This window comes from Cupressus sempervirens, chromosome 1 (assembly GCF_028749045.1).
Source record: "Cupressus sempervirens isolate cs-2001-9-10 chromosome 1, ASM2874904v1, whole genome shotgun sequence".
NCBI lineage: Eukaryota > Viridiplantae > Streptophyta > Pinopsida > Cupressales > Cupressaceae > Cupressus > Cupressus sempervirens.
In genome coordinates, this window is record NC_143118.1 from 174,770,212 (window position 1) to 174,796,547 (window position 26,336).

General features: G+C 32.8%; 1 pseudogene; it reads right to left on the minus strand.

The window, feature by feature from the left end:
- Positions 1 to 3,388: 3,388 nt before the first annotated feature.
- On the minus strand, positions 3,389 to 4,707 carry LOC149576706 (putative glycosyltransferase STELLO1 pseudogene; annotated as a pseudogene).
- Between the last annotated feature and the right edge of the window lie 21,629 nt (positions 4,708 to 26,336).

The following is a 26,336-nucleotide window of genomic DNA, read 5'->3' on the forward strand; positions in this document are numbered from 1 at the left end:
TTGTTATGTTTTCATGGAGTAGTTAATAGATGTATTAACTTCCCTCATTCAACTGCAATGTTTCTTCAGAGATTGTGATTTTTTTACTTTTAAAATATTATGCATGCAAATGACAATAAGAAATATACTAAAAATAGGCTGAATTGAATTGTTGTTGTTCTTCAAAGAGATCAACACTTCTCTTCCCAATATATTCTTCAATATCCATAGTTCCAAATCAATTTAGTTATAAAGTACAAGTCTTTAGATTCTAGAATACTTCAACAAAACATGAAGCTAAATAGATACATTAACCATATCAAAGTCCAAAGTCCATGCTTGAAATTCTAGAAGTCTTAATTATTTCAAAAATCACTTATCAAAACAAATCCAAAGTCATATCAACAACTCTAATACTAATATTTTCAATACACCCAATGTTCAAACTACAATTTTATGTACTAAAAAGAACTTAATTTGGACAATCACTTTTTCATTAAAAAAATAGTTAAAATTTTCTATAATAAATTTATTAAATTCCATAGTAAAAAGGCTATGAATTATTCTTTTAAAAAATTCCCCAAATCTTAAAGAAGTCCATTGGCACGCTTTGATGGCATGTTACAATATTTCATTATTCAAAAAGAGAGATTAAAAATGAAGACAGTCCCTTTATGTAGATAATGACTAAGAACAAAATAGAAACTTTCTATGTTATCTAAAAACTAACTAATAAACTAAATATGCCTAAATGACCATTAATATAACATTAAATAGTTTGTTAGGCATGAGAATACATTAGCAATTCAAGATACAAGCCAACAAGGGTAAGAAAAATTATCAACAATTGCTTAAAAGAATTTATTCTAAAGGGCTAACTAAGACGAAATATTATTTGGCAATAATTAATAATAAATAAAGAGCCAAGGTAGCACTCCATTATGAATAAGTATGACCCTTTCCAAAGAGATATAGAAAAGGTGTGACCCCTCAAGAATAGGAAATCTAAACATCAAGTGGAAAATTGGAAAGTTAAAAGGAAATTGAGTCATAAAAAGTAGAAATAAATATAGCCTTTAGGAATAGCAATTTTGTAAGAAAGTTTACGAATAATATTAGATCACCATTGAATAGATGCATATATACCTTGAGGGAATTAAGCAATTGCTCATTGTAACGACTTTAATTGCATTTCCTTTGAAGGGTATTTAATAGTAGAATCATATAGAAAATTTCTATATGAAATTAGTTTTGAATTTACTAGAAATGGATTGTAAATAAAAACTACTAGCCTTCCAAGTTCATGAGATCTCATGTACACTAAGCCAACATGGATTGAACAAAAATCATATCATGCTAATGGGTTGTGGGGCAAATAAGTGTTCCAAGGATTGATTAAGGAGGAAAATCGGCCTCTAAGGTGGGATGAGGCATGGAATGGACCAAAGATCATACCATATTCATGGACTAGGAAGTTTATGAGTGTTCCCAGGAAAGAGGGTCTTATCAAGTATGCCACACAGATATGGATGAACAGAGAATTCACCCATGTTCTCACAATATAAAGACAACCAACCTTGAGATTTATGTTTAGAAAACATTTCTAACAAATTCTTGATATGATTATAGTAGAAATTTTCCTTGGAAAAATTATTAATGCTATTGAGACACTTTGGTATAGAGATGCATGATGCTCATATGAATTTATATGTTACCATGAAAACTTGTTGATATTTAATTATAATACTCATTAGAGTAGTTGTTATCATATAATCTTACTCTTTAATGATTATTAATTCATATTAATGTAATATCTAAACTAGAATTATCTCATATATGCATCAAAATTAATAATATTCTATAGAAGTTATCTTTGTAAATGAATTGCATACTCCAACTTAAGTTAAAATTGTTATTTTCATGAAAAAATTGGGAAAATCCCAAGAAGGAACATTAAAATAAGAATAATCAAGAATCAGTTGTATGGGGTCTTCATACCAATAAAATGGCATACCCATTTTATCTCCATCCCCATTTCCTAGTGACCAAGGGCTAAATCCATTATGTTTTAGTTTATACAATTATTTTATATTAAATATTCAATTTAATGGCAAGTAAAGTGATGAGTTTAGGGGCAATATCAATTGGGTAGGGGGCACAACATTAGCTACATGAGTTATCCTTGGACGTAGTATATGACTCCAAGCTAGATGCACACTATTGTTACTGATACACCCTAACACAAAATTTCCCAAGGATTATTTAAATTATTTTGCACATTAACTTATTATATACTAAGCCAATCAAGGAGTCAAGGTAAAAGAGTATACCAATGCATTTGCTTAATTTCATTAGATTTCTAAAGTTCATGCTTGTATTGAATAATGCTTTTGAATTAAACTATGTTTCCAACATATGGTAGTAATTTTTTAGATTACACTCTACGATCCATCATCAAGAGCAAGAGAGAATAAAAGGATTGTATAAAAAAATAATTGCAGACACTATTCAATCCAAAAGTAGTATTTAATGTATTTGCTAGTAAATAAAGATACAAAAAAACTAAGTAGGAGACTGAACCTTGTGACAAATTTTCTTATCATCTACATACTACAAAGTTAGTTACTTAAGAGTGGAATCAAGAAAACCAAGTACAACTAGCATAAGGTTTTGTTCTATGGGATGTCCCCATGATGATCAAATGTTTTTCCTATTCAAGTGGTCAAAACTAACATTTTACAAAATCAAATGCAAGTAGCATATGTTCCTTACTACTTGAATAGGACTATATCATGCTAGAGAACTAGTTAAAACTATTCATCATTTTTAGAAGCTGATAAAACAATGTAAAAGGCATTATTAATATATGAAGTTCAGTCACAAAATTGCAAGGGATTGTTCTAGCATTTTGCAAAAGAGCCACACAACTTTGTTACTTGTGCTATCTTTAAAGTATGTAGTTATACCAATACAGAAACAAGATACAAGTAAAACATAGATGTGGCATGGACTTGCAATATCTTATTTTGAGAAAAAAAATTTGATAAAGACAATAAGGTTTTAAACATTAGGCCCATTGTCAAAACATTGTAAAGAATTGATTTATAAATACAATTCAAAAGAAAAATATAATAAGTAGCAAATGTAGGAGTAAAACACTAAAATTATTAAATTCTCTAGGCATAGAAATCACAAAAGCATGAAAGATACAAAATTGTCATTTGCACATGTTCTGATGGTTGCATCACATAATCAGATCTTGTAGTAGGCATCAGTTTACAGATGATGAAAAAAAGATCCATAGTTTTGATCTATCACATATTTTTCCACAAGATCCTAAAGCAAAATGAGATTTCATAAAAAATAAAATAAATTGACAAAATACAGAAACTGGTGTAAACCATGAAACTTACTTGTAAACTTACCACCACTTTGCATACTCAAATCCAAGATCTAGATTACTCTTCTCTAATACAACCACCACACTCTTGAATATGAGACCATACAACATTCTCCACCCTAGAACAATATAATTCAAAGGTTTGCTATAGTACATGATAAGCACTATATTCCCATAAAACTTCCTCCACCTAATCAGATTTCCAATCTCAAAATTCACTACACCTACTTCCTCAACACCAAGATGCACTGACGAAAGCTTCAAAGGAAGAAAGGGTTTGTGATCTCCATGGAAAACTACAACACTTTTCCTACCTATCTCTAATGACAACAATCTTAGCTAAAGGTAACCCATAACCAGTAGATCTTGAAGCCAAGCAGTAGTGAAAGTCACATCTTGTAAAGTCTAGAAGCCCTCTACAGCTATGGAATGGCTCAAATCCAAAATCTTCTCAAACAGGGTCAATTTGGTAGACCTCCAAGATATAAGACACTTAATCAAATGACCTACATTAACATGGAGGTCCTTCTCATCTGAAAAAGGATATGACTAAGTTTGATCAATTTTGTGAGTAGTAGGAGGATAAAAGGAAATATAACCACCAATCCCCATAAAATCCTTTATGCCCAATAGCCCCTGAGTATATCAGAGGCCATAGTGTTGACAAAAATAAGAAGCATGAGTCCCCAAAATATAGGGCTATGAATTAAAGTATTAAACAAATTCATAGGGGCCATATTACCCTATGGTAGGGAAACTGGTGGAGCATGTGAATCAAACATGATATCAAATGCCTCAATTCTAGACTTTCTAGTATAGTAGAACACTAAATCCACATTGGGAATCCCATTGGTAGTTCCCTACTAAATAAATTGTTTTCCACTGTAAACCTGTCCATAGTAATCCTCAACACAAAAGTCACCCACATCCTCGAAAGGAAACCCTCGAGGCTAGACAAATCTCTAACCAAAATGAATATAAGGGTTTATAATACTTCTATTATTTTGGCTATGTTTATTCACATACTACAGCATGGGCTCTCTCTGGACCTCTTTTCCTATCAACTCTACATCAAAATGGGTACTCAAATTCTCGTTGATTATAGACCCATGCTCATCTGCATCATATACTTTCTTGGCCCAATGTTGAATGGAAAACAAATACCCAACACTCTTTCTTATGTACGAATTATAAGAAACATGATTGAGGATTTGATAGCCTAGGGAAAACTATTGTTGTATAGATAGAAAAATTCTACCCTTGACATTCCAATCTGATGGCATCTCTAAATCTCTCATGGCCACAATCCACCAACCCTTGATTAGCATGCTAATAGCAAGTTAAATTCATGCAATGGAAGAGGCATGCAATGAAATGAGAAAAACCAGGCAAATTTGTCCTCATAGGAATGAAGTCCCAATTTTTCTCCTACCCATGCTCAAGTGAATTTGTACTCATGGGAATGAAGTGCCAATTTTTCTCCCACCCATGCTCATACCTTTAGGATTGCTCGTGAATTAATGAAAGTTTTTCTTCTTTACCTGTGTGTGAATGAATGAAACTTTTCTTTATTTTACATGTAAGCCCCATGTTGAACATGGGACTTACATGTAAAAAAAAGAAATTTTTGCCTTAACATTCTGACCAACCTAAACTTATTTAGTTGATGGTCAAAAATTTTGGTAGAAAAATGAGGCTAAATGTAGTAGTGTCCAAAGCTTCTATATAAGAAGATATCACACCTTGAAGCTTCACTTCAATAGCTTACAATTGAAGAGCTTGATAAAAAATGATCACATGCCTTGCTTAAATAGGCACTTAATATCCAAGATATTACAAACACAACCAATACAGGATAAAAGATAAATACAACTACCTTAAAACAAATATTAATTTCCCACCCAAAATACAAATAAGCACCACCACATGGACCATTTATAAATTTACATTTTCTTTATGGATCACAAAAAATATTAAATGCATGATTAAAGGAACTTTCCACAAACTTCTAAGATGCCACCTACACACCTTGGTAAATGGAATGCCTTTTTACCTTTTCCCCCTTATTTATTTATTTTTTTATTATTTTTTTTTATATTTTTGTTACTTTCTCCTGCACATTTTTTTTTTTTTGAAAATTATAATTTTGATCACACCCCTTTTTTGTGATGCAAGATGTGCTCTTGCATCAAACACCCATAGTAGGAAAATTTTTGTAGATATGAATTCACAAAATGAAGTAGCTATCAATGACAATATTTTTTCTTCTCTTCCAACACTGCACTGGAACAAGTATCCACCATCAATATATTGCCTTCTTTCTTCTTTTCCAACACCTAGCTAGAACAAGTATCTACTACTAAGAATACTCTGCCATTTTGAACTTTTTCCAAGTATAACTCTCATCCTCCTCCAACTCAACAATACCAAACCAATCTCCCTTTCCATACCACACATCACTAACAAGATCCTCATATAAACCATCATCATATTTCAAATTCATCTGAAATTCATCATTACATAATTCATAGAAATTTACCCCTTTCACATATTCATCTTCACTCACTTCTTTCATGTCATCAACAAGGCATGTAACTACTTCACTTTTTTGATCTCCAACTAAGATACTGTACTCTTCCTCCATTTTTGTAGTCTTCAAATAAAATTCATCAACTTTGGTCTCATGAGTCTTGTCATCTTGATGCTCTTCCACTTCTCTTTCATCTTCTTCAACTCTTCTTTTGTATCACATGTATGATATGACACTAGATCTTCTTTCTTTTCTACATCCAAAGAATTTTTAACATTTCTTTTTGAGTGATGCACTCTTCTCTTCTACAACTCTACTTCTAATTCATTCACTTGCTTCTACAAATCAAAGAATGCAACTTGTTACGAATCTTGATTTATTGTTTTAATTTTCTCAAGTATAGGAATCCTCAAAATCTATCCAATAAAAAATGTCATCTTATTCTTTCTCTTCTCCATGCTCAAGTCTTCATAAGAGAAATATTAGCCAACTCAAGGTCCTAGTGCAAACTACCTCACATTCAAAAATCTATCCACAGACTTAGGAACTCCCACTCTGATACCATTTGACAAAGGGGCCACTCTACTACCATAGAAAAAGATATGCTCTAATACCACTGATGAAGGACCACACCACCATTACCAACTCATAACCAAAATCAAAACAACACGGAGATAAAGAGAAGATAAAATTCTTCATAAAGAATCCATTAATAATTGAAACTCATTACAATGTTCTCCAAATGAGAGAACTCTGAACTCTTACAATATAAGGGAGCCTCTACACTAAGAGCTTCCAACTAGCTTGCACACCAAGAGCTTCTACAAGAAGAGATTACAACCAAAGATCTTATACTTGAAGAGCTTCCACTTGAAAAGCTTCTACTTGAAGAGCTTACTCATGAAGAGCTTACAACCAAAGAGCTTAAACCCAAACAGATTCACCAAGAATATCTTCTCAAGCAAGATCTTACACATTAAGATCCTTCACCTCCAAATATTCTATATAAGAAGAGATCAAACCTTGAAGCTTCACTTGAATAGCTTACACTTGAAGATCTTGATTACAAATGATCATACACCTTTCTTAAATAGGCACTTACCATCCAAGATATTATAGACACAACCAATGTGGGATAAAAGGTAAATATGACTACCTTTAAAAAATAAAAAATTTCCCACCCAAATACAACTAGGCACCACCATGTGGACCAATTAGAAATTTACATTTTGCATGATTTAAGGAACTTTCTACAAAATTCTAAGATGCTACCTCCACACCTCGATAAATAAAATGACTACTATTTTCTTATTTTTCTATTTATGCCACCTATGTATCTTGGTAAATGGAATGCCTTTTTACCTTTTTTCCCCTTTTGTAATTTTTAAAAATTATTTGTCTTTCTATTTTTGTCACTTTCTCTCTCCTCCACACATCAAATTGATCACACCTCTTTTTTTTTATGTAAGATGCTCTTGCATCAATGATTGCCATTAATTCTTTACACACACATTCAGTGATAGATTGTCCTCCACTTAGTTTGGTCTTAAATTCTCAGAAGACATATTCAACTTGGTAAGGTCTTTTTCAATCATTCTAAACTTGGTATTTGGTAGAGTAACTAACTCAAAACCTATATCCTGAACTCTAGTGTATCCCAACATCAGTCGATAAGGTCTTGTGACCCAATCTTGCTTGGTAAGGTATCGTACTTCCATCATTTCTCAATGACCCTTGTGAATCTTAAAGTTCTGATTGGATCATTCTACTTGCTAGCTAGAATTGGTAAGGGAGATCTCTTTCTAAATCTCATTTCCATTAATCTCCATGAATGTCTAAGTTGAAATTGTTGAGTTACCCAACTCATTGACTTAAGTATCAACAATTTCAAGACTTTGGCTTGCATTCTCTAGAGATTTTTGCACCCATTTCTACCTCATTTGTCATTTGATATTGTAAGCCTTAACTTTCTTTTCATCTTCAACTATTCTTCTATTTATATAGTTCTTGGCAAGATGTCCAAGTTCTATACAAAAAAATAACAACACCTCATTATAGTGCTTCTCTTCCTCATATGATGTTTTACACAATTTTCTCAAATGTGTCCAAAATCACCATAGTAGTGACATCTACACCATGTGTTTTAATCCCAACCAAATATTTCTTTCATAATTTTCTCTACTGGGTTCCACTTCTTGGTTTTACATTCTAAAGATCCTTGTCCTTGTTTGTTGCAATTGAAACATGTTCCTTCAAATTTAGACTTCTCTTTGCATTCACTTGCTTGGTATCCTGACTTGTTGCAATTGTAGCACTTCCTATTGAACTTTGATTTACCATTGCTCCAACAATTTTAATATGTATGACCGATCTTACCAAAATAATTGTAAGTAGTTCTTTTTTTCTTTTCTTTGAGCACCTTGCTCAGATGATTCACTTTCTTTTATGTATCCTAATCTAACTTTTCTTTTATGTCTATACAAATTTTTCTCACTCAATTTATTTATGCTTTCTTGAGATTTCAACATCCTCTCATTGGTTTTATTTTCAATGCTAAGATCATTTTGTGGTCTTTTATTCTTTGAATTTAGATTCACAAGCTCTTCATTTTCACCAGTGATTTGATTAATAAAATATACTTGTTGAATGGATAGTTGATGGATTTCATTATCTTTTTCTTCTATCTTTTCAATAAGCAATCTATTTTCTTCTTTGACTTTATCCATTAGTTCCAATTTTTCACACATTCTGATTGATTGAATTTCTTTCTCTCTTTTCAACTTTTTGACTTCTTCTTGAATATTGAGACTCTTCTCAAGTAGGTCTTTGATTGTTGCATCTGCTTCATCTAAACTTTTATCTTGACATAATTCTTCAATTCGTTCATCAATATAGATATTGTCATTAAATTGTGCTTCTAGTTTCTTTCTTCTCTACAAGGATTGAGAGAGATGTTCCTTCTCTTTTTTGACATTTCCAATGGTCAATTCTAGATCCAACTTCTCATTCTCAATAGCCTTTTTTAGTCTATATACCTTTATTACCTTTGATCTTTTCTCAAGTTGTCAAACTTCTAATTTGAGAAGCAAATGCTCTAATACTAATTTTTGGAAATATAAGGTAGGCTAGCTTACTCAAAGGGGAGGGGTGAATTAGGAACCAATAAAACATTAAGCTTACCTCACCAATTAAACCTTCATTTGATATTGTGGTTTGGTTGCATACATGAAAGAAATGAAAGCAGTAAATATTCATAAAACTTTGACACGATATATGGTGACCTTGAAACTTTCCAAATAGAAAGTAAAAATGGGGTGGGGATGATACACATAAACATTAGTACTATAGTATAAAGTTGGCATGTTAAGGATTACAATTGACTACTTCTGATGACCTTCTCTATTAATAGAAATAAGGAATATTAGCCACATTTTGAAAGGATTAAACATACAATGAAGTATGCACTCTATTTGGAAAACAAAAATACTATCAAGTCCACCTTGTTAGAGGATTTGACTGATGCACCTGTTAGGATGAAACAATGGCTTATCTCTAATCTACAATGTTGATTTTTTGTATGAGATTCCTTGAATTAAAGTGATCACCTTGTTGTGATAGATAAGTCTTTCCAATTCCTTATACTACTTGTAGCCTTCACTAACTTTCTCTCATCTACTTCTTAGCAATATTATAGTTCTTCTAGATGGACATGATACAATACATTACATATATCTCAATCCATTTAATTACATTCTAAGGTCAGCTACAATACCAAATTAATCATAATTCACAAATATGGTGCAATTGCTGTAATGTGGATTCTGAAGACAACTTGGTGATGTTATGATACTTGGAAAACACTATCAACACTTGGCAAACTATGGCACTTAGTTGACCCTAGAAGCTTGGTCCATACTAATCACTTCAAGTAGTTGGAACCCAGTTAGCACTGTATGACTCAGTGAACACTAAGAAACTTGGTAGATACTAAATTCACTTGGTTGACACCACATGGCTCGGTCAACATTGAATTTTCTAGGTTAACACTACAAGCTCGATAGATCTGTTATGCTTTATTAACATTATAGAACTTGATTAACAATATGGTCTTCTTCACTTCAAATAGAGGTCTTTGTAGCCATTGCCATGATCAATTTTCATTGTGCATTTCCTATGAAGCTTAGTAAATACTATAGAACTTGACAAGAATTGTAAACTACTTAGATGCTCAATAGATAGTATGAAGCTTAACATGAACTACAAACTATTTAATTGGCTCGGTAGTGACTAAACACTTAGTTAACACTACTAGATGAATGGCAAGCTTGATAGCAATGAAACTAGCTAACTAAGTGTTCAGTCACTAATAGACAAATAATTTGACCATAAGGTCAACACAACATTTGTAGCATAATCATTGATAATATTGTATTCCAATAAAAAAAAATTATGACCTTTTAGATGGAGAAATCCAAGGCACCATCCAATCTATCCTAATCTCTCAAACTAGTTAAAGCCCATCTTAGTGAATAAAAGAAAATAATAATTCTAAAGAGATCAAACTAGGTTTTATAAAACCTCTATTATTCTTCCTAATAAGAACTTTTTTATGCTAAACACACCTCTAACACTATATAAAAATTCTATTCCATCCACTAATTATTGATCTCCTATTTTATAAAGATTTCTTTGTTGTCAAAAATTAATTCACAACTAAAATTAAAAAATAATACATTTGCAACTTCACCAATAGAAAACATGGCTAAAGGCAAGAGCCTATAACACCGTGGTAAATTATGAGCCTCTTATTTAAGAGGTCTTGGGTTTGAATCTACTCATGCTTAATAAATAATAATAATTAATCACAAAACAATAATTAATCTTGGCTTTGGCCTCTTACCAATCAACAAAATAAAATAAAAAAACATGGATAAATTTGTAACACAATGATATGATATTTTTGGACAAATTACCCTTGGAAAAATCTCTAAGTAAAATGTAGTTTTGTAGATGAGAAATAAATTAAACTTTAGCAAATTAAAAATTAGAAAATTCATTTTCTCTTACTAGTAGAACTTAAAAAATTTCCAAATTCTTCCATGTAATATTCCCTTGTCACTATCCCCAATGCAATCACTAAGTTTTTACTAATACTACAAGACTATTTTGTATCACTACAAATTCATTTTCTAACTATACAAATGCTTCTTTAGGTTATATTCTTTAAATGGCCTACTAACCCCTTTTATACTACTCTCATTAGGAAACATACAACTAAGATCAGTTCTCAATCAATGGATGAGATAAAAATTACTTAACAAACCTTAATCAATTTATTTCTAGTTTCTTTCAAAAGAGGCTAATTAATTGATAAACAATTATCTTTAATCTAACAAATTCATTTAGAAAACAATTATTTAGTAATTATTAGAAAATGGATGAATAGTTTTCCAAGCCACCAAAACTAACAAAAACATGTGTATGGACATGCCATTAGATGCATCATGCATTAGTGAGTCCATAGGCTATAAACTATCTTAATCTCCTCTTATATTATATTAGATTCAAGCAAGAACTAAAGAGATAAAACTGAAATACAATAAAAAAATTGAAAGTCAAATTCTATGTATTCAATAATGAAATATAGGTTCTTACCAAAAGTGAATGAGTAACCATGAAATAAGAAAATGACTCATTGAATGTGACTGGGACAAAATAACAACCTATTAAACTAGGATGATGGGTTGAAACAAAATCAACATATTTCTGTAGACCCCTAAATGGTGATTTCTATATAAAAGTATTATACATGTATAGAAAATTAAGACTAAAATTTTAGTGAAATTAATTAAATAATTAAACTTTCATGCCCTCTTTGGATTCTATAAGTCTAGTAGTTGTATTAAGCATTGAAAGCTCGATCTTTTGATACAGCAAAAACCATACTTGTAACACACTTTCCCTTTAATGATTTTAAGAATTATGGATATTGAGCATCAATTTTTAAGTAATCATTGTCTCAACAACAATGTTAAGATTTTTTTATAAAATATTCAAACAAAGTATTTTCTATTGGAAACATCCCTTCTATTTAACAGAGTTGGGGTATACATATTCAAACAAAAAGAGATAAACAATCAATAAGGGAGGGCCTATCTTCCAATTTTATTTGGAATTCTCAATCCTCCCTAAAATTCTTATCCTTGTTATATATAACTAGATGAGGAGATAAAATTCACATAGTGTTTGTCATATTAATATTTTAAATATTTTATAGGAACTATAAACTAAATGTTGATTTTTTCTTACACTCCACAATTGACAATGAAGCAAGTAAAGATTTTCATAGTTGTTTGAGTTTCATGTATTTAGAGGTGTGTAATGAGACTATAGCCTCTCAATTTATCTATAAAATTTTATTTGAAAAAAAAGTGTAAAATTGAGCTTTAGAGAATATATTCTAGGCTCTTTGAAGTAAATTGACACCTTGTACATTTGAAAATGTTTACATTCCACATAATGTTGATAAAAATATGATCTGTGCTTAGAGAAATGAACATTAAAAAAAAAAAAATGTTATAATTTTTTTAATTAAATCCATTTCATTATTTCTATGACTTAAAGATGTTTAAAATCTATTTTCTTAGTTTATTTATTTATTTTTAAATATAATAAATCAATAGAATACAAAAAAATTATAGAAATAAATAGAAAATTCAAATTGATAATATAATACAACTAATGTCAAGAAATAGAAAATAAGATACACTTTACTATAAATTAAGTTTTTAAAAATAAAGATAAAAATAAAAAATTAATAAACATCATCAAATAAATTGATTATTTCTACTTTATTTATTCCCACTCCCACTGCCACTACACTCCCCTATATTGTGTTCGTTACTTCTCCAATGATGCCCCCTTAAGGAACTATGATAGGTGTTGTGTCTTTTCCTTCTTAACTCTATTCATGTTGGTGTGAATGTTGGCCCTATTTTACTTCCCCTAACCATCCCATTAGTAGTTGTCTCTTCTCCTATTTCAATTCCTTTTGAGTTATGATGCCTTCTTTTTCTCCTTAACTAGGAAAGTTAATGCTTATGTGCCTTATTTATCCCACTCTAAGATTGTGTCAGGTGGATTAGAGGATTTTGAGGAGGTGATATGAGGTAAATCCTCCTTTTATGGAAAGGTTTTGCATTTCAAGTACTCCTATCCCAAGTCAAATCTAGAATTCTCACTTATATTGTATTGTCCTTCAAAATTAGTCATAGTACACTTGAATTTCTAGATGAGAGGGAACTTTATTTATTAGGAAATTTATTTTCTTTTAAGCCCTATATTGATCACTTGAGGAGTGGGTGGCTTCTAGTTGGGCCCTTAAGTGAATTTTTAAAATTAATTTGATGTCACATGGAATGTTCTTATTTTTCTTTATAAATAAAGTAGACTTTATTTTGGTGGTTAGTAATGGTCCCTCAACTTATGGTAGAAATAATAGGAGTATTTTGGATCCAATTGGTGCTCTAGCCTAGATGTATCTTCCCCTACTCGTTTGGGTCTTCTAATAGAATTTATAAATAATGATGTTCTTAGGGGGTTAGTGAACATTTGTGGGTCCCTTATTTCTATTGACATAGTCACCCATTCAAAACTTCATCTCCATTTTTCCAAAAAATGTGTTAGTGTAGAGCTCCACTTAGTTCTTCCAAACTACATCACCTTGGAGTCTAAGTGCAATTCCTTCCTACATAATCTAGAGTAGAATTTAAAGCTATTTTTTTTTTCCTATGTTGTATAAAATATGAGAACCTTAATAACTCTTCCAAGGAAAATAGAAAGTATCTTTTCCATGTATTATTGAGTCCACTTATATTGGTGTACTTGTGGTCTTCCCCTTTTTAGGCTTCTAGTTTGGGTGTTAATTCAAGATCGAGATTTCTTAGTTCAAGCTAGGTATCCTTATGGTGGTTCTTCTTCTCATCTTGCTAATGCCTACCATGTAGGAAATCAATTCTTTAGGTAATTTTAGGAATGGTGGGATATGTATCACCATTACCTTGATGGGAACAATGCCTTGAGCATCATTTATATATCATCTTGAAGGAGAAAAAACTTCCCTAAGTTAGAAGTGAATCTATATGAGGAACCCCAAAGCATTTCAAGGCCAGGGTATATTTCAATTGACAACTGAGAGCAATACAATTTTCCTAATGTGAATTCTCTGCTTAGAATTATTCTAAGCCAGAGGAATTACTATGTAACTACTTCAAGTAGTCTAGAATCACAATTTTTGGAAAAGGAAAGATCCACACATTTTAAGGGGAACTAATTGGAACAAGAAATCCATCTAAACCAAAGAAACAAAGAATAATAGATTCCAAGAAAGTTTGGGATGGATCGATCAAATATGCAATAGAGCAATGGATGTGAAAAGCTCACCCTATGATTTCTCTTTGTTTTGTGATTGCAATAAAATCAGCTTGAAGCTAGGTATTATATCTCTATAGCATATAGAAATGGGGTCAATCATTGTGTGAAGAAGGCTCATTTTTTATATGGTGACCAGCAATAAAGGAAGATATATCCCTGTAACTTATGGTGATCATCGGTAGACAACATGTCATGGATTTGGTTGTGGTGATAACTAATGAGGCTATCAATAATAGTTATGACAATGGGTAAATGAATCAAGATGTGAAGTTTTCACTATATGTTATGGAAAAATGAATTATTAGAGATTGATGAAATGGCATTCTAGTATAGTGAATGGTGATGACAAATCTTATGTCACTATAGGTTTTGATGGTAAGGAGTTTAGTAATTGAGTTAAGTGATTGATGGAAGTAGTATTTTTTTTATTGTGATAAAGATAAATTTACAAAGTTGGTGAGGCAACAAAATATTCATTATCACATTTTGGTGCAATCAAGGTGGCAATTAAGTTTTATGATTGTGAAGCTACGAAGATAACTTAATAGTTAAATAAAACAACTATCACAACATTGCAAGAAACTCACTAAACTCTCAAATCAAAGTTTTAAAGTAGAGATAATCCTTAATTCACAACTTTTCAATTTATATTCATATGATGAAAGATAAGTTGTGAAGCTGCAAAAAGTGACCTGGGTGGTTAAGTGTACAGTCATCACAACATCATATAGTTTCATAGTGTTATATGTCTAATAGTTGAAAATGTAAGGAAACTTGCAAAAAATAATAAAATTGTTTCCAAATAGCCCATAATAGATCTGAAATAAATACATAATTAAAATCCATGTACAAGAGAATAGACAAGAACCTTCAAAAATTGCGACACAAGATATACCTTGGGAAACCCTCATTGAGGAAAAAACCTAGCCTCCAAAAGTATCCACCACCATGTATTATTCAGCAAAAACACCATTGCAATACAACCATAAAATACTTCAAAGCCATAGCCACAAATTAGCAATCCACATGAACAATCATGAATCCACACATCCCATGCCATGCTTCCAACCTTCATAAATTCTCCCTTGGCTAACCTGTCAAGCCTTGTCCTAGTTGAATCTTTCTTTTTCCCTTTTATCTTCTCACACCAACAACTACCCTTCTAGCTACTTATATAGTAACAAGTCCCACAAAACCACCAAGTGGTATTACATAAACCATGTGCTAAAAACATGTGCTACCTAACTCATTAACGCCACATTTAATATTGGAAATTTAACTCTTTTCTTCAATATTAAATAATTACATAAATGGTAAAAGCACAAACCTGTGTCACCTTTTATAAAAAAAATGGGATATCAGAATGTGATAGTTCAAAATTAATGACAAAAAATGGTATTTGTATTTAAAATATGAAGATGATGTAAACTGGAAAAATGTGTAGAATTGGATGAATTTTATTCCTATGATTTTTTATAATTTTTTTGAGTAAGAATTTATTCATTTTATTTTATTTTGAAGTCCCTTTTTTAACTGTAAAAAATATAGGGTGTAGTTCCCAACAAACAAGTATATGCAAACCATTTTTTTTGTTCTAATTTGAAAATATCTTATAGATGACATGTATAGCTAGTGAACAAAAAAAGAAATAATTAATGTTGATGTATATTTTCTTTGTTATAAGTACTCAAGTTTGACCTTATCAAAATCCAATAGTTTTTTGCTCCTGTCAAAACTTCCCTATCAAATCTATACCTTCTTGAAAAGAAGCTACATATTCATGAAGAGGATTTTCTCCTCTAGAGATAAATATAATTTTTTTATTTTTTTGATATGATTTACTTTTTTTTTTCCTTTCTTGAAGTAGCATCTTTTGAAATGTTAAAATATCAACTTATAATATTTTGAGTTTATAACATATTATAACTAATAAAAACACTCAAAAATTTATATAATGATGATATTCAATCTATGATCTATAAAAGGGTATTTTTAGTTTTTTGAAAAAATTGAGTTTTGATAAAGAAATGAGATTTGACCAAAACAAACTCATCAAGTATATCCCGTGAGAATCTTTACATGTTGCACATGTTGGAATGTCTTAATGGGAAGAGATCTTCTGAGAGGGAGGGGAGAGGGGGGGTGAATCAGAAGTACTAGCCTTTTAACCACTTTTTATACACTTAATGACATATAACTAAAATTTTCATGCATGCATATAAACATTAAACAATCATGTGAAACAAACATGCATCACCACATAACACTTGAGATTTTGGTGACCTAGAAACCCTCCAAGAATAAGAAGGTAAAATCGGGGTGGGGATGATACCCACAAAATTACTGCATCAATTAATTTCAACCACTTCTGATGGTTTGCCCTACTAAATGCATGCCCTATTAAAGGCTTTACGCTGTGTCAATAGTGACCGAGTTAAAGGATTTACAAACACTTTACATGAAGTGTTACCCTGTTACAGGATTTAATCACCTTTTGAAAGGATCTACAAGATAGTTGTTAAGCTAACCTATCAACATAGGGTTTCCTTTCTAACACATTGGCTAAAGAGTATTAGATATAATAAACCTAATAGCATACAATCCTTGATTTCTAAATATAGGCACTTGATCTACTTTCCCTGATCTTGATCTCCTAAGATTTGATATACATTCATATCCCTTGCTTTGTTCTTATCAATTAAATGTCTAACTGTTGTCCTTTCCACTTAATCTTTGATACCAAAGCTCTATAATGACCTTAATAAAAGCCTCTTCTATTCCTTCTTGTCTCCAACTCTCCTTTAATGGTGTCAGAACTCTCTTATAAAGATTAGTGGATCATTATGCATCCTTAGATAAAGTGTCCCCGCTCAAAACCTAGAAATTCACCCATTGGATAGATGCAATTCCAATTTTTTGATTGGCTGCATGATGATCGCATAGGTAAATGAAAGGATTTTATCTTATCTCGTTATCTTGTCATGAGTCATGCATAACCATTTTACATCTTGGTTTGTATTGGCACAAACTCTTATGCTAATCCTTCATTGCTTGGCTCATAAAGTAATACTGATGCTCGGCACCATCTATTCTGGATTGCTTGGCATCCACTGTGTTTCCTATGTTACTTGGCTCCTACTAATTTCTGACTTACTCAGCTCCTATTAACTTCACAATGCTTGGCACACACTGTCTTCTAATCTAATCGGCACACGTTGAATTCTGTATAGCTTGACATATACTCAAATGTGTTCTTCTTGGCATCAACTATAGTTTGCTCGACACTATATGTGACTCGGCACATAAATAAATTTTGGCTAAGCTCTCGTTGTGTACTTGGCATGTATGATGAAAATGGTTAAGTGTGTTGACACTCATTTGTCAATCTTATTTATTGGATCAACAATCTCCCCTTTTGACATGAGTTTCAAAAAACATTTAACTGATCATTCATTATCTAAACATTATGTGTACATTCTTCACTTAAAAAATGTCAAAAAAAATAATATTACACCTTATAACTCCCCCTAAGTTGATTATGCCTTGTCATGTCATGAATTCTAATGTCTTGTGCCATTTTTCTTATCTTCTCCTTTAATATATCCACCTTAGATATTATCTCCCCCATTTTGACACTAATGTCAAAGGGTCCTAAATGGTAATGCCATGCTTGGCCAAAAATGTCTTATTTACCTCAAGGAGTATTTTGAGAGCTGCATCCCAGTTATTCAGGGAAATATCCAATGACTTTTATTGGATTACAAGCTCTATTACTAGATCAACAAGTCCTTCATGTGTAGAAATATTTGGATCCTTCTTCAGGACTATTTCTATATACATTTGCTCCTTGTGTAATACTTCCAAGTGATGAGTGATAGAGGCTTGTATTTGCATAAGCTTTTCTTTAATAGTGACCTCTTCTGCTAATAATGCAGCTAATTCCCTTTGAGTGTGAAGTGTTTGAGAAAATTTCTTTTCACTCTGTGTAGGATGTGAGGGTAGTTGCATGCTAGAGAGCTTTAATTTACTCTCAAGGTTCAAAATTTTTGGATTTATTTCTTGTGTGAACTTGGAAGAATCACAAAATTTTCTATAAAGGGAAAAGATGTTCCCTAAGACAATCTTTACATTATCCAATTTCTTAGCTAGGTCAACCTATCACAAAATTATATTATTAGCTATCTTCTAGTTGACCTTAACTACAAACTTCTATTATGACCATTCCATTAGTTTTACATTGGTATCATGGTCTTCATTATTCACTTGGTCAACTATATCAGATAGTTGTTCAAGAATTGGCTTGTTTGCATTTGGAGGTTGTAGGCTGAAGGCATCCATGAATATATCTTTGATCTCATTCATTTCTTGCTTGTATTTGTAGTCTTTCCTCATTTCCTCTTGCCTCCTCTTATCCAATGCACTATGTATTTCATTCATATTTTCATCATTTAGAGTGCTTGAATCATAATAGGGTATTTTAATTTCTTCATCAAGCTCAGGAATGCCATAATGAATGGTCTTGGCTACCCTAGTAGAACTTGAGCTTGGTGTATTGACATGTAAGGTCATCATTTTAGTACTTGGCTCCTGAATAGGTTGGTAGGAGTTCATATTTTTGGCAATTCAACCAAAGTTTGTATTGCAAACTCCTCTTTATCTTGCATTTCTTCTTTGTCCTCTTCTTCTTTCTTGGCTTCTTCTTCTTCTTGTGTCACTATTGCTGGAGGTATTCTTGTTGTTTGTACTATTGTACTTGTGACTTCCTCTATTGTTGCACTCGGCTCTTGATGAGCTTGAATGGCTATTCTTGGTGGTGATGGAGGTGGTAGAAATGTAAGCCTAGTAGTTTGAATGATTTGAGGTGGTTCTTGTGGTAAAACCTTGGCTTTTGTGAGTTTGTCTACTAACTTTTGGAGATCATCTACACTAACCAATATGGGACTTGTACACAATTGTGCTTGTAGAGTTGTTTGGTCAAGGATCTTAGTAAGATCCTCTGTAGTTAATGGATTGATGTTTTGACATGTGGTGTCAACAAAATCCTTAATTTTTATGATTTCTTCAGGTCTGGTAGTAGAGTGAGGAGGACTAGGAGGTGAAAGTTGTGTGTCTTGCACACTTTGCTACTCAACAATACCTTTGTCTTCATCTTTTCCTTCCTCCTCTCTTTCAACCTTTTTCTCTTCTTTTTTCTTCTCTTCTCTCCTCTTCCTTCTTTCCTCAGGTTTAGTAGCAGCTTCTTCTTTGTACTCCTCTCCAAGAACATCTTCAGTCTTCTTATATAAATTCTTCCATGATCTTGTAGTTCTTTGTACAACTTCTTCAAAAAAAAATTTGTAAGATGGAGAATGCCCTATATTTAGGTGTAAACCTATTATTATGTTGTTTGAATGCTTGAGTTACCTAATCCTTTGTCAAATTAGGCAGTATGTTTTCTAGCTTGATTCCCTCATCTCTTTCTCCATAATTAGATAGAAATGGCATCTGTCTTCTACAATTTTAGACAATTCCTTTGGCAATTATCCATCTAGTTCAAGAGGTGTATACTTGAACTGTGCCATTAGTGCATAGAATGATTCTTCAATGTTACTTTGTTCCTCTCTACTTAACTTATTGAAATCAATCCCTTTTATTTCACTTAAGTCTCCATTCCTAATCTTCTCACATATTATATCAACTAAAGACTTAGGAGGATGACTTACCTTTTCAGTCTAATCTTCTTCAATAGTATCAAGTTGAGCTACATATCTTCTCCTTTTCCTTGGCTCTTCTTGTGCCTTCTTGACTAACTTCTTCTTCTTTTTTACTTCCTCTTTGGCCTTTTGTGTAGAGGCCCTTGTTGTAGCTCTAGTTGTTAGCTTCTTGGGTATTTGCATGGCAACTTTCTTTGGTGAAGGCTAAGAAGCAGGGGGTGTCTTTGCCTTCCTTTTGATGACTCTACCTTTGATGGGTGCTTCCTTGGTTTCTTCTTCCTTGGCACTCTCATCTTTGTCTTCACCTTGGCCTTGTGATGATTCAAGTGGCCCTTGTCCTAGCTCATCCTTATCTTTCTCTTCATCATCCTCTTCTTCTCCTTCACTGATCTCCTTTGCTAAGCCTACTGCACTTGTTTCTTTAACACCAAATTTCTTCTTTATCTTCCTTGCCAGCTTGTCCTTCTTCTTCACTACTGAGGCTATCTTAAGTTCTATAAAAACTCTTGATTTGACAGTGTCAAATGTTCCAAATGCCTTTACAGATTTTTCCATTTCCTCGGCAAGTAATGTTGTGATGGCTACAGAAGCTTGGTCAACATCAAGCTCATATCCCAATGGTCTAAGCCATATTTCTCTTGGAAGGACTGCTTGAATGTAAGTATAATCAATGTCAATTAGAAAGCATATGTCATTTACATGCTCTTCTACTAGTGAAACTAGTATCCTCATTCTTTTCTTCATTGCATTTTTGAAATCATCAAAATAGATAGACATTCGATCATCAAAGCTATCTCCCATTTGTGCAATGAAATCATTTATTTGATCAACAATGGTTCTATTCTGACTCCAGTTGACTTTTCCAAATGAAGGGAATTCATTCATCACATAAAAGAACATACAAACTAACATTGAATTAAATTTACACTGTGCTCCCTTAGACTTTTTAATAGCTCCAAGGGTTTCATTGATCTGTTGCAACATGAGCTCTGCAAGGTCATATGTGTGGTCTTTCTTGATAAGCTGATATGCCACATCCACTGCTATGTAGGGTACACTATTCAACCTACTAGATTGATAAAATTTATGTGATATGATCCTTACAACAAATTCTAGAAGGGGATTAGTTATGGTATCTGTGGTCATGCCTCTATTGTTCCATTTTGCACTTGTGTTCTTCTCAATTGTTTCCTTCTTTTTACTTCTGAATGTCTTGGGCCGATCTAGGGTTGGAAAACCTATAACCCTATGAACCATTTTCTTGGTAATCTTGACTGGTCCTTGTTCTAACCAAAATGATCCATCATGGATTCTGCTAAGTATTATGTGTATCCATTCAATTTTGAATATGATTGGAAAAACTAGGGCTTTGGTTAAACCCTTCTTCTCTATGATAGAAAAATCATCTTTCAAGATACCATTATTATAGAGTTTGTCAAAGGCATTAAATATTTCCAAGTTTCCTATGGCTCCTAGTTTATAGTTATAACATTTTCACACATCCTAAACCATAACAACTTTTTCAGGGATGGCGGATAGGGCACCAACAGGATCACTTTTATATGCAACTTCTGGTATAGGTCTAAACTCAGGTTGCTTAACCTCATTGCTAACAAGTTGAATCTCATGGCTCACTTTTCCTTTGGTTGTCTTTGAACTAGACACCATTTATATGTAAACTAGGGTTTGATGATTAAAGAAAACTTCACAAACTGTAAAACTTAGCATTTGAAAGAAATACCTGAATAAATGCTTAGATCACTTGGGTAGATGCTGAATTGCTGCCAAATACTGGTTGAAAGCTTGAAAATCACTCAATCATGCTTCTGGTAATCACTCTTCATTTGAATGGCTCAAAAATGAATTGATTTTCACCTTTAAGTGACACAAAAAACTTGCACTTAATGCATTTTTGTACTTACACATGTTACTCAGCTTCCAAAGGTTTTTCAACTCGGTAGTTGTACTTACTCGACATCTACATACTTTGTTAATAAGTCAGCCTCCTCTTGACTTCTTAACTCAGCATCCAAAGTAGTTTCACTCAGCATCCAAAGAAAGCTTGGCATCATCATTCAAGTTTAGTCTTAGCATCTTATCTCATGCAGATTTATACTTTGCAGTGCTTCTTCATGGTTTAGGGTTGATGTGTGATACTTCCTTATATGTATTAGCCCTATAGGCTTATCTTGTGATTAGTTGGATTAGAAATGATCACTTACCCTCATGGGTGAAGTGACCCTTTCATTAGATGTACTTGGTCCATCCTTCTTTTTCCATGTCTTCTTCATATTTGTTCTAATGTGTTTCACATTAATCTTTTCTTTGCCCTTATTTACTTTAGTCTTGGGTGCCTTGGCCTTTGTTGGACAATTCCTACTGACATGTCCAATTTTCAAGCAACTGAAGCAAGTAGTTTGGTTCAACCATCTTTTATAGTTCCCCTTGAAATGTGTTCTTATTCAGTTCTGGGGTATATGTCCATACTCTTGACAATAGTGACAACTTTTCCTTGTATTGTAGTCCCAATTGTAATGGTGTTCTTAGTTGTCCCTTCTTACATGCTGATTTGGTGTCCACATAGACTTTGATCTACACTCAAAGGCTCTATGTCCATACTTTTTTCAATTATGGCAATGTCCATCAAATATTTGTGTCCTTATCACTTTGGACCTACAATCTTGTGTGATATGTCCTTGCATGTTGCACTTGTAATAGTAACCCTTGCTTTTGGGTGTGTTAGACTGATTAATCCTTATACTCCTACAAACATTAGCAGTATGCCCCTTTTTATTACAGTAATGACAAGTGGGTTTAGAATCTTTATCTTTGTCACTTCTTTGCTCAACACTTTTTGATGATTCACCAACTTCAGTGCTATTGTATCCAAGTCTTGATGTATCATGGGCTAATCTTGGGGATTTCAGCAATTGTTCAAAGTACTTGATGGCTTCACTTGACTTGTTGAGATTCTCTACTATTTCTTTTTCTCTGTTCAATTCATTCTGCATCCTCAAAGTAGAGATCTCAATATCCTTCATATTGAGTTCATGATGAAGGTTCATCATTTGGGCAAGTGTATCCATCTGCATGTTTGAGGTCCTTGTTAATTTAGTACACTTTTCTTCAAGTCTTTTTGCAAGATTTCTTTTTTCATCTTCCATCATAAATCTATGCTCAACTTCTCTTTTCTTTTGTTTAGTGATTTCACATAGCATCATGGCGTATGATTCATGCTCTATCTTAAGAGTTCTTATCTCTTCTACTTAAGCTCTATTTTTCTCCATCAGTTATACTATTGCTGTATCAAATTCTTTGGAATCTCCTTTGGAAAATACTTGTTTGGTGTCAATCTCCTTGTAGTGAATATCATTTTTGGCTATAGATATTTCCTTCCTTCTTTTTAAGGATTAACTTAATTTCTCTCTAGCTTCCTATACCTTGTGTAGAGCGAGATGCACATCTATCACCTGGTTTTCAATGATCTTCCCAAGTTTGAAGACTTCCATCTTCAGATCTTTTCCTCCAAGCTATTAGGCTTCTCCTTGAGAGAACTTAGCTCTGATACTAATTGTTGGAATGTCTTAATGGGAAGAGATCTTCTGAGAGGAGGGGGGGGTGAATCAGAAGTACTAGCCTTTTAACCACTTTTTATACCCTTAATGACATATAACTAAAATTGTCATGCATGCATATAAACATTAAAAAATCATGTGAAACAAACATGCATCACCATATAACACTTGAGATTTTGGTGACCCAGAAACCCTCCAAGAATAAGAAGGTAAAACTGGGGTGGGGATGATACCCACAAAATTACTGCAGCAATTAATTTCAACCACTTCTGATGGTTTGCCCTGTTAAAGGCCTGCCCTGTTAAAGGCTTTACATTGTGTCAATAGTGACTTGGTTAAAGGATTTACAAACACTTTACATGAAGTGTTACCCTATTAAAGGATTTAATCACCTTTTTAAAGGATCTACAAGATAGCTGTTAAGCTAACCTATCAACATAGGGTTTCCTTTCTAATACAATGACTAAAGAGTATTAGGTATAATAATCCTGATAGCTTACAATCCTTGATTGCTGAATATAGGCACTTGATCTATGTTCCCTAACCTTGATCTCCTAAGGTTTGATATACATTTGTATCCCTTGCTTTGTTCTTATTTATTGAATGTCTAACTATTGTCCTTTCCACTTAATCTTTGACACCAAAGCTCTGTAATGACCTTAATAAAAACCTCCGCTATTCCTTCTTATCTTCAAGTATCTTTCAATGGCATCAAGACTCTCTTATAAATATTAGAGGATCATTATGCATCCTTGGATAAAGTTTCCCTACTCAAACCCTAAAAATTCACCCATTGGCTGCATGCAATTCTAATTTTATGATTGGTTGCATGAGGATCACATAGGTAAATGAAAGGATTTGATCTAATCTCCTTATCCTGTCATGAGTCATGCATAACCATTTTACATCTTGGCTTGTATTGGCACAAACTCTTATGATAATCCTACGTTGCTTGGTTCATAAAGTAATACTGATGCTCAACACCATCTATTCTAGATTGCTCGACATCCACTGTGTTTCTTGTGTTACTTTGCTCCTATTGATTCCTAAGTTACTTAGCTCCTATTAAGTTCACAATGCTTGGCACACACTATCTTCTCATCTACTCAACACATGTTGAATTCTATATAGCTCGACATATACTGAAATGTGTTATGCTTGGCATCAACTATAGTTTTCTCAGCACTATCTGTGACTTGACACGTAATTTTTTTTGGCTCGACTCCCTTTGTGTACTCAATATGTATGGTGAAAATGGTTAAGTATGTTGACACTCATTTGTCAAGATTATTTATTGGATCAACAACACATCCATCTAGGTGCTCCTAGATACAACATTACATAATAAAATAATGCAATGTGTGCAACACCCATTATCTCAACAATCTCCCACTTGTTGTATACATTGCATAGGGTGAATCTGTAGCCACATAAATGAACAAAGGAACAATCCCTCCTAGCACATCCACCATCATGGATCAAAGTACACTAGTGTTCCATCTTGGTACCTACAACAAAATCAAAGTATCCAACATCTCAAATATGAATCATCTCACCTCCTATTATGCCATTACCATCGAACATACATAGAAGTCATCCAAAGAGAAAGCATCTGACCTATCACATTAGAAGATCATAAAATCTTGTACCAACTAAAATTTCAAGAACAAACACATAATCCAAAGGTAATCACATGTATCCATAGTTGTCAAATATCCATAGCTGAAATAGTACCCACACCAAGCCCTAAACCCATCCAACTATCCATACCTTCAAAGGTATACAAAGTGTCTACAACAAATCAACTCAAAACATCTCAAAGAAGTGAATCCATGTAGTCTCAAGCACATCCACAATACATAAACCAATAACATGCAAGAACAAATCTCATAACAAGTCTCCAACACTTTCCCAAATTATCCACAATCAGCAAAGGATAGAGATAAAGAAATAACCATGTCATCTCTCACATGATATACATTAGCACAAACTAGTGGTCACAATCTCTAACCAATCTAAAATCCAATGTAACCAAAACTAAACATCTAAGAGGATAACCAAGACCAAAGAGAAATCATGCAAATCATAACATGTATCATGTCCTTCTACACACACATATAGATGTAAACTATGCAAATATGATCTCCTCCATAAAACTCCAACCAAGAAGCCTCAACAATACCCAAACCATACTGTATAACTAATCATGGATGCAAGCCTCTCACAAGAAGATAAAACTCACAAATCATTACTAATCCAAGGAATATGACCAATATAAAACCATCTCCCAAAATCAACCAACATAACAACATATGAAAATAGAGATAACGAATGCTAAAACATCACTCAAATGAACCCTTTAGAACTAATTCATGTACTATAGCTCAAGATCCATATCCATGAAAGAAAATCACAAAATTAATGCACCTAAGAGGAACAATGGGCTATACCTCTCAGTTAGAAAACCTCCAAGTAGACCAAGAGTGGGGAATGAGAATTCTCATCAAGATATCCAAGTATCCAACCAAGACTCATCTAGGAACAAATTCCTTTAAAGTCCATATTAGGTGAATTCCCCTCAAACTTCCTACTAAAACCATCAACCTTCCCAACAAATACTTCTCTAATCCAAGAGAAATTAGCATCACTACCATCTATAAGTATCCATGAGCACCTATAGCCAATTAATCCATGCCACCTCCAAATACAACATATCAATATGATGA